This window comes from Rutidosis leptorrhynchoides, chromosome 9 (assembly GCF_046630445.1).
Source record: "Rutidosis leptorrhynchoides isolate AG116_Rl617_1_P2 chromosome 9, CSIRO_AGI_Rlap_v1, whole genome shotgun sequence".
In the NCBI taxonomy this organism is placed as follows: Eukaryota; Viridiplantae; Streptophyta; class Magnoliopsida; order Asterales; family Asteraceae; genus Rutidosis; species Rutidosis leptorrhynchoides.
The window spans coordinates 140,142,107-140,153,151 of NC_092341.1; positions in this window are offsets into that span (position 1 = coordinate 140,142,107).

Below are 11,045 nucleotides of genomic sequence, written 5' to 3' on the forward strand. Positions count from 1 at the left end.
GCATTTCGTTTATTGTCAATAGTGAGCCAACACTGGCTAATCGTGCGAATTCTAAATAGAGAGATAAAAACTTTAATGCGAGGCTTAATATTGACAGCGTTGCAATACATTTCAAACAGAATAATTTTTTGGAGACCATGCGGATGCATTTGGCTAAGGCATGCCTTATAATATCTAAGGATGCGGAGGAGAAAATTAGTAAGTGGCACACGGAGATTGCCGTGAGTAATTTGTAAAGCATATAAAAATTTTTTTCTAGCAGGAGGATCGTTTGCAGTTTGCCTGTTTGTAGAAAGAATAGGGTTGAATTGATTAAGATGGCGAAAGGCAATCTTCAAGCCGTCCAGATGGCTCGCCGTTAATGATGATGCCATTGTGCTAACCTCCGGCAGATCAGTGGTTTCTGGAGAAGAAACCTCAACGTGTTTTTGGCCAGTACTCGGTGCAGAAGCCATGGTAATAAAGTAAAAAGATAATAACAAGAATGAAATAGCAGTAAGATGAAGTATAATTGACCTTGGAAGACGATAAACCTTAAAGAATTGAAAGAAGAAGAATGTGATGAAGATTTGGGGAAGAAATATGCTTTTTAGATCTGGGCAAGGTAAAAAAGTGAAGGTAAAAGGGTTATGACTGTTTATATAGGAGTTCATCAATGTAATTTTTATGGACACGATTGTGACACGTGTACGGGCACGTTTAAACGTGGGGTACGAAATAACACTTTTTACAGCTGGAGGCACGTGGAGATTCTCAACCATTTATAATTAATCATCACAATGTCAGTAAAAATCCGTCTGTCATTAATGCTTGAAACATTTTCTCGATGTAAATGGGAAGTGTGGAGATTTGTTTGGGATACGTTGTCAAAAGTTTAATAACTTAATCATTTTTCAAATGCTTAAGTCATTAAACTGGGGGGACTTAATGGTGTATCCTATTGTATACACGCATAAAGTCAAAATATTTGCATGAAAATAGCATCAGAAACACTGAGAACAACAGTTTTGTGAAACTATCCGTCCAGCGTTCTCCGCTGTGCAGGCTGCTTCCGTCATGCATAAGCCCTGAAGGCCGCCTAGCGCTTAAGCCCTGACCAGAGAACGTCACATCCAGCGCATATTTCAGATCACGAATAACAGAACGTATCATCAGCTGACACGTATCCCCGAACAATCCGGTGGATCTGACACTATAAATAGACCCCTTGGGTCGTCATTTTGTTCATTCAGACATCCTGACAATTTATGAGCAAAGACTTCACCTTTCTCTCTCACATAGTACTTTCTCTCACTAGAAGTCATCCACCTAACAGTTAAACACTAAATGGAAAACAGATTGATTAAGCCACCCCAAAGATTTCCAGATCTGTGTGTCGGGTCTGCAGGGATTATTTTCCAAGGGTAAAAATCAATCGGCAACACTCCCCCATCTTTAGCTAGATCACTTCTAGTGTTGTGCTAACACACTAAGCCTTACCTCATAAGGAAATAGGTGTTAACATTCAACAACACTCATCATTTGCGCACACACACACGCGTTCGTGAGAAAACCCGAATCGCATTACAGGAACTCGATCCTTTAACCATCCCGAGGGGCAGGCGGACCGGGTTTGAATCCTGAATGGATCCGGGAGAAAACCCCTGGGGTCAATCTGGATATCCATATTTCAGGCAGATTAATTAATAGGATGGGCAGAGCGAGGCTCGAACCCATGACCTAAACCCCAGCCCCAACACACAAAGTGAAGGGGATGCCGTTGAATCAATGCTTCGTTGGCTTTAAATAATTATGTTAAAGTTTATGTTTATGGTTTTCTTCTATATTTACCACTGTTGCAAAACACCCCGTCTCCAGCCGTTGCGACGCCCGTTGCGACGGTTTTGTGACTAGCCCATCCCGTGTCGAATAAAAACGTCTAATATGACAGTCAAAGGTCAAAATTCGGGTCAAAGTTGAAAAAAATCAGGTCAAAGTCTCCCAAAATTCAGAAAAGTCAGAAAGTCGGTAAAGTCGGTCAAATTTTGTTATATTTTGGTTTGAATTTTCTGTATTATATTAACGGTGATAGCGATTATGGGTACAAATTAATCAATTAAAATTTTTGGCTTTAAAATATGTACACATATATACATTTATATACTTATATATTCGAAAGTCAACTTTAGTCAACATCCATCTCGACCCCGTCTCAAACGTCTCGACCTTTTTAGGACCCGGCCGTCTCGGCCCCGTCTAACGTCTTTTGCAACCTTGACATCTACACATACATTTTTAAAATTTATCATTTAATTGTATAAAGTACAATCCGATTAATCTCCGATTAATCCTCGAATTGCCGATTAATCCTTTCAAAATTCCGACCGATTAATCCTCGAATAGCGAATTTTGTAACCTTTGAAACACCAATTCTCTTTATATTCATATCATTTTATTTCATTTTTTCTTTAAACTAAAACTTACTAACAAAGCCCAAAATGCTTTTAATCCTTGCTTAAATTTAAATTTATATAAGTTGAATAAATTTTATATAAGTTAACAAAAACCCACTCCGTTTATTATGAATTTAATCGAACACTTATAATAATTTAAACGATGACAAAACTAATCATTCAAAACTTAAATCATAATAAACACGAGAAGTTATTCTAATTCATTTTAATAATATTATAATCAACGAATATCATTATATATATAATATAGAAGATGAAAGTAAATAAAGATTAATGATATATATATATATATATATATATATATATATATATATATATATATATATATATATATATATATATATATATATATATAAAGATATATATATATATATATATATATATATATATATATATATATATATATATATATATATATATATATATATATTGTTGGTTATTGATCCAATGATAATATTCGAATGTTAACCACTTTGTTTTGATGATGACACCAAGCATTATATGCTTAAACAACGTATAAAACAACACAAGTTCACAAGCCTACACAATCTCTAGCAAACGGCATATACACAAAATAGTTAAGTCAAAAGAGTCATTTGAAAAATACTGGAGGAGCATGGCTGGGTCCACGATCGACCGCAGGTCAGACCGTGGGATGCCCTTTACCTTGGTTCTACGAAACAAGGTGCACAGTCGACTCCACAGTCAACCGTGGGTCGACCGCAGTTTCTTCTGTCCGAATTTTTGATCGAAAAATGTTTGACTACTTCGGGGCATCTATAATATTTACAAAACTCATTTAAACATTCTTAGAATAGTTGCCTCCTTGTAAGACCCGAACAATCACTGTACAGTAGTGTATATAGGGTGCATATGGTGTGAGGAGCTGTATATAGTTAAATAGGGGTTAGAGCCTGCTCAGGCCTTTGTACGCGCCGTGCAGATGTAGGTGTGCGCGCCGCGCACCTGCACTGTTGGCGGATTCCAGCTTTTTATTTAAGTTTAATGAGGGGTATCGTGGTCTTTTCACATGAGAACGAGATCGGACATTAGATGGCCAGTTTGGTGGTGGTTGAAACACATTTAACTTCATCACCAACCTTATCTTCAACCCCAAATCAAATTCTAGAGAGAGAAGAGTGTTCTTGTGAGAGAAAGCTTGAATCAAGGAGGAAGAAGCTTGATCCGGGTTAAAGCTCAAGTATTAAAGTTGTTCATCTCCTTACTAGCTACGTTGTGGTTATGGTGGTAAGCTCTAATCTTGATTTCCTTGTTTTGATTTGTTTAAGGGATAGGGTTTGGGCTAGTGGTGAACATAAGACCCATATTTGATGATTTTGGGTGTTCTTGAGTAAGATTGAGTCATGAAGACTCAATAGCAACTAACCTAGGGTTTCAAAGTGTGAATTGGTGATTTCGAGTCTTAATTGGTTAGTTAATTACTATCACACCTAGTTAATTGGTAAATGGGTGTTAGTTGGGTTAGTGGATGACCCGAAATGGGTGTGTTGACTTTAAATGGTCAATTGGGTAATGATTGACCTAATTTGGGAAAGATGGGTGTGATATACCTCGATTTCGAGGTAGTTAGTGTTGTTGGACCTTAAGAACTAGCTTTTAGTGGTTAATGATGGTCTTGACCTTAAATGGACGGTTTTGGTGAAAATGGGGTATTTAATGCATTTAAGTCATTAAATGCACATGAGTGAATGGTTGGTGTTTAGTCCAACTATTTTGTGTGTTGATTGAGTACTTATTGTATTAGGTGCTTTGCCTTGAAGCTTGCGGAAGTATAAAATATTCACCAAAGGCATTAAGGTGACTGGAATGATTATATGCGTATGTATATAATGTATTTATTTATATGCTATGGTATGAACCAAAGAGCCGGTAGTGTCATAGTATGTACGATTGTGCTATGATGTGAACCAAAGAGCCGGTAGCGTCATAGTACGTGTGTTGTAGTGTGAACCAAAGAGCTGGTAGCACTACGGCACGAGTTGTTAGAGTGTGAACCAAAGAGCAGTAGCACTTTAACGTGAGTATGACTCGGGTTGTGATGTGAACCAAAGAGCCGGTAGCATCATAACCGATGCGTATGGTTTGAACCAAAGAGCCGGTAGCACCATGACGCGAGAATGGTTAACCATGGTTGTGTATTGTATTGTAGCATATTGTATTATGTCGATTATATGTTATTGATTACGCTAGTTGCGGGTTGTTGGAGATTATTAGCTTCGTACTTGAGATGGTATGCTAATTGTATTGCTAGCGTGTATGTGGTATGTGTGTAAGTACTTGCAAGTAGGTATATTATATATATATGGGTATAATTATTGCATTCACTAAGCTTTGCTTACCCTCTCGTTGTTTATCTTTTTATAGGCTCCGGCGGAGATAAGGGTAAGGGCATTCGTATGGATTAGAGATCCCGCTTATTTGTTAGGGGACGCTTTTGGATGTTATAGCTTTCGGAGTTTGACCGAGATTTGGGTAGTTTAACCCCCAAACACCATGCTCATAGTGTCGTTTGGAATTTAAACTAGTGTGGTCGAAACTCATATTTTTGTACGAAACTCGTATTACGGCATATGTGGGCCCAGTTTCGTAAAACTTATTTTATTATTGAATCGTGTGAGTTTTAACTATTATAACTTGTTGTGAAAAGCGTTTCGTCTAAATATGTCGGGAAGTGGGAGATCTTTATTTGAAAATTAACAAAACCGGACAGAACTGAAATGGACTTGTGCGCGTCGCGCACCCATACCGTATAAAAAAAAATTTAGTTCGCGTGTTTGTTTGGATATTGGGTTGGGTTGTTACAAGTGGTATCAGAGCATGGTCTAAGGGATTTAGGCGACTTGAGATAGGTGCCTAGACTTAGACTTTATTGTATATTCACGTTATGCGTGACTTGTAGGAGACGGGTCAGACCGGGAATTGGTTAGTGCCTAGGGTTAGGTGAACTAACTATGTGCTAATTGTTTTGTGTTGTATTTGCAATCATCAAGCGAGATAGACGTTGTACTAGCAAGTTAACGCGACGTGCTCGCGTAACAATGATTAGCTACCATTGTTACGGGTTCAAATCGTGTCAAACAAGCGATGTACGACGATTGTTGAGCAAGATGGGGAGGCGTGAGATGTACATTTATGCTTTAAGTTACGTCTTTTCGTTTCATTGTTTAACCTATTTCCATTTTATAGTATGAAGATGAGAAACAGACCCGAGAACAATGAAGGGGGTACGAGTGAGGATGTCGAGTTTACGGCCAAGGTTGAGGCCATTATGCAAAGGCGTCATGCGGCCTTCTTAGAGGATGTTAAGAAGATGTTCTTAGATTCGATTGACGAACAAGTAGTCAATCTAGTCAAGGAATAAGTTAAGATTGTTCTTAAAGAGGATAACGCTAGAAGGCGAGACTTCCGCTATAAAAACTTCAAAGATGCTCAACCTCCCACCTTTAAAGGTGAACGAGACCCACTCAAGAGTGCTTGATGGATCTCCGATATGGAGGGGTCTTTTCGTACTAGTGAGTGCCCTCTCGATAAAAAGACGAGGTTTGGTAGTAGCATGATGAGGGGTGATTTCAAGTTGTGGTGGGACGCGAAAATCCGACTTTATGGTAAAGAACAAAGTATGAGTTTGACATGAGACGAGTTTAAAGAAGAATTTTTCAAGGAGTACCGAACTTCAGCCGGTCTTTCAAAGCTTAAGGACGAGTTACGTACTTTAAGGCAGGGGTCAATGGATTTGAACACTCTCAAGTCCACTTTCTTATCAAAGACCCAATTTTGCCCGGAGTATGACGGGAATGATCATATGTTGAAAGAAGATTTCTACCTAACCTTGAATGATAACTCTCAAGAAAGGATTAGTAGGAATTCAGCGAAGACTTTTGATGAATTGTTTGATATCGCTAAGGGTTTTGAGTCGCTTGCTCCAAGAAAGAGTGACTTCACCTTTAGCAAACGAAAATTTGAAGCTACTAGCCGCTCGAACAAGAAGAGCAAGAGTGTAACCGAGAGCGTCAGTAGTGTGAGAAAGGGGGCTTCTAAGAGTTTTGGGCCCACGTGCTACAATTATGGTCGACAAGGGCACTTGGACCGTGATTGTACGAACTCATCTTCCAACAAAATCGTTTGTTTTAATTGTAATAAAGAGGGTCACCGAAGGATGGAATGTCTCGATTTGAGGGGTGATCAAGTTAAGAAGCTAGAAAAGGTGGCTGGGATGGCGAGGGGATGAAATTACTTAATGACCCATGATGAGGCCAAGCAATCAAACGAAGTTGTCTCAGGTACTTTCATGGTTAACTCTAATCCGGCAAGGATCCTATTTGATAGTGGTGCTAATTTATCATTTGTTTCTCCAAGATTCGTGTCTAAGCTTGATAAACCGCTAGCTAAGTTGAGTCATCTGGTAGAAGTTGAAATAGCGGATAGTAAGACGGTACTAGGGGTTGATGTTTGTAACGATTGTGATATTGTGTTTGGTACCGAAACATTTAAAATTGATCTTATCCCAATGACCTTGGGTGAATTCAATATTGTCGTTGGTATGGATTGGCTCGATCGTCATAGAGCCGATATTGCATGCCATGAAAAATCTATTCGTATGAAGACCCCAAGTGGGGGAGAGTTAATTATTCACGGCGAGAGACGGAGAAGACTTATGCCATTATGCACTTATGCACGGGCACGTCGTTTTCTTGTTAGTGGTGGCATGGCTTTTCTTGCTCATGTAGTTGATACTCGTGAAGAGCCACCATCCATTCGTGAAATTCCGGTGGTTAGTGAATTCAAAGACGTTTTTTCGGATGAATTACCGGGTGTTCCGGCGGAAAGACAAGTTGAATTTCGCATTGAGTTGGTTCCGGGGGCTACTCCCATTGCTAAAACTCCTTATCGTTTAGCACCAACAGAGATGTAAGAGTTGTTAAATCAAACCCAAGAGTTGCTTGAAAAGGGTTTTATTCGACCAAGTGCTTCACCATGGGGCGCTCCAGTTTTATTCGTGAAGAAGAAGGATGGTAGTATGCGGATGTGCATTGATTATCGTGAGTTGAACAAGGTGACAATCAAGAATCATTATCCATTGCCTCGGATTGACGATTTGTTTGATCAACTCCAAGGCGCGACTTACTTTTCTAAAATCGACTTACGGTCCGGCTATCACTAAATGGGGGTCCGTGAGGAAGATATTGAGAAAACGGCTTTTCGAACTCGTTATGGGCATTTCAAGTTTGTAGTTATGCCTTTTGTTCTTACGAATGATCCGGCGGCATTCATGGATCTTATGAACCGAGTGTGCCAACCTTTGTTGGATAAGTCGGTGATTGTGTTCATTGACGACATACTTGTCTATTCGAAGAGTATGAAGGAACATGAACATCATTTACGTGGTGTGTTGAAGACGTTGCGAAAGGAGAAATTGTATGAAAAATTCTCCAAATGTGAATTTTAGCTAAGGGAAGTTCAATTCCTTGGCCATATTGTAAACAAAGATGGTATTCAAGTAGATCCGGGGAAGATTGAGACGGTAAAGAGTTGGGGACGACCGACTACTCCTACGGAAATCCGAAGTTTTCTCATATTGGCCAGTTATTATTGTCGATTTATCCAAGACTTTTCTAAGATCGCTTCTCCATTGGCGAAATTGACGAGAAAGAACGCGAGATTTAATTGGGAGAACGAGCAAGAAATTGCTTTTCAATTGTTAAAAGAGAAGTTATGTCAAGCTCCGGTTTTAGTGTTGCCGGAAGGTGTAGAAGATATGACGGTTTATTGTGATGCTTCTTTAAATGTGATCGGTTGTGTTCTAATGCAACGAGGTAAAGTCATCGCGTATGCCTCTCGACAATTAAAGGAACACAAAATGAGATATCTGACTCATGATCTTGAGTTGGCGGCGGTTGTTCATGCGTTAAAATTTTGGCGCCATTACTTGTATGGTGTCAAGTGTACGATTTATTCGGATCACAAGAGCTTAAAACATCTTTTTGATCAACGAGATTTGAATTATCGTCAACGTAGATGGATGGATGTGGTGAAAGACTATGATTGTGAAATACTTTATCATCCGGGAAAGGCGAATGTGGTCGCGGATGCGTTAATTCGAAAGAGTCAACATCTGACGATACGAGTAGGATCGTTACGCATGATTATTACTAACGATTTTCTTGTAAAGCTTGGCGAGACTCAAATCGAAGCTTTTGTTAACAATAAGCATGAGGAACAAATTGTGGGGCAAACGGAGTTTATTACCTTAGGTCCGCATGGTTTGTTATCTTTTCAAGGAAGAGTGTGGGTGCCTAATATGAGTGATTATCGACGAGTGCTACTTGATGAAGCACATAAGTCAAAGTATTCCATTCACCCGGGCGCGACGAAAATGTATCTTGATTTGAAGAAAGATTATTGGTGGCCGGGCATGAAACGTGATGTTGTAAAGTATGTTGAACAATGTGTCACATGTTTGCAAGTTAAGGTCGAGCACCAAAAGCCGTATGGTAAGTTGCAACCGTTAGAAATTCCGAAATGGAAATGGGAGCACATTACCATGGATTTCATTACAAAGTTACCAAAGACGGCGAGAACCCAATTTGATTCGATTTGGGTGATAGTTAATCGGTTGATGAAAAGTGCCTTGTTTCTTCCCATTCGGGAAACGATATCGTCGGAGACTTTGGCTAAATTGTTTATCAAGGAGGTGATATCGAGGCATAGGGTTCCTATATCTGTTGTTTCGGATCGAGACACTCGTTTCACATCTCGGTTTTGGAATAAGTTTCATGAAGATATGAGCACACAATTGAGAATGAGCATGGCGTACCATCCTCAAACGGAGGTCAAACCGAACGTATGAATCAAACCTTGGAGGGTATGTTACGGGCGTGTATTATCGATTTCGGTGGTAGTTGGGATGAGCACTTGCCCTTGGTGGAATTCTCGTACAATAATAGTTATCACACTAGTATCGGGATGCCACCTTATGAAATGCTCTATGGGCGTAGATGTCGAACCCCGATTTGTTGGGGTGAAGTGGGCCAAAGAGAAATCGGGAGTACCGATTTGGTTTTAGAGACGAATAGTAAAATTGATATGATACGGGCTCATTTGAAAACGGCTCAAGATAGACAAAAGTTATATGCCGACAAACGAAGGCGATTGATTGAGTTCCAAGAAGGTGACATGGTGATGCTTAAGGTTTCGCCATGGAAGGGTATTATTCAGTTTTGAAAACAGGGAAAGTTAGCTCCTCGGTTTATTGGGCCATTCAAGGTTTTAGCTCGTATTGGTGAAGTGGCGTATCGTTTGGAATTACCCGAAGAACTTACGGGGATCCATAATACATTTCATGTTTCCCATCTCCGTAAGTGTCTTGCGGATGATTCTTCATGGATGCCGTTAGACGAGATCGAGCTAAATAACAAGTTAGAGTATGTTGAGGAGCCGATCGCTATACTCGATGAAAAGGTGAAAAGGTTGAGGAATAAAGAGGTGAGAACTTATAAGGTTCAATGGCATCGTAGTAAAGGTTCCGAGTTTACTTGGGAACCCGAAGAGTTTGTGTTAGTTTATCTTCCCCCTTGTCATGCGGCTTGGATCGCGAGGACGAGCTCCGATTCAAGTGGGGGAGAGTTGTAAGACCCGAACAATCAGTGTACAGTAGTGTATATATGGTGCATATGGTGTGGGGAGTTGTATATAGTTAAACAGGGGTCAGAGCCTGCTCAGGCCTTTGTGTGCGCCGCGCAGGTATAGGTATGCGCGCCGGGCACCTGCACTGTTGGCAGATTCCAGCTTTTTATTTAAGTTTAATGAGGGTTATTGTGGTCTTTTCACATAAGAATGAGATAGGACATTAGATGGCCAGTTTGGTGGTGGTTGAAACACATTTAACTTCATCACCAACCTTATCTTCAATCCCAAATCAAATTCTAGAGAGAGAAGAGTGTTCTTGTGAGAGAAAGCTTGAATCAAGGAGGAAGAAGCTTGATCTGGGTTAAAGCTCAAGTATTAAAGTTGTTCATCTCCTCACTAGCTACGTTGTGGTTGTGGTGGTAAGCTCTAATCTTGAATTCCTTGTTTTGATTTGTTTAAGGGTTAGGGTTTGGGCTAGTGGTGAACATAAGACCCATATTTGATGATTTTGGGTGTTCTTGAGTAAGATTGAGTCATGAAGACTCAATAGCAACTAACCTAGGGTTTCAAAGTGTGAATTGGTGATTTCGAGTCTTAATTGGTTAGTTAATTACTAGCACACCTATTTAATTGGTAAATGGGTGTTAGTTGGGTTAGTGGATGACTCGAAATGGGTGTGTTGACTTTAAATGGTCAATTGGGTAATGATTGACCTAATTTGGGAAAGATGGGTGTGAGATACCTCGATTTCGAGGTAGTTAGTGTTGTTGGACCTTAAGCACTAGCTTTTAGTGGTTAATGATGGTCTTGACCTTAAATGGACGGTTTTGGTGAAAATGGGGCATTTAATGCATTTAAGTCATTAAATGCACATGAGTGAATGGTTGGTGTTTAGTCCAACTATTTTGTGTGTTGATTGAGTACTTATTGTATTAAGTACTTTGC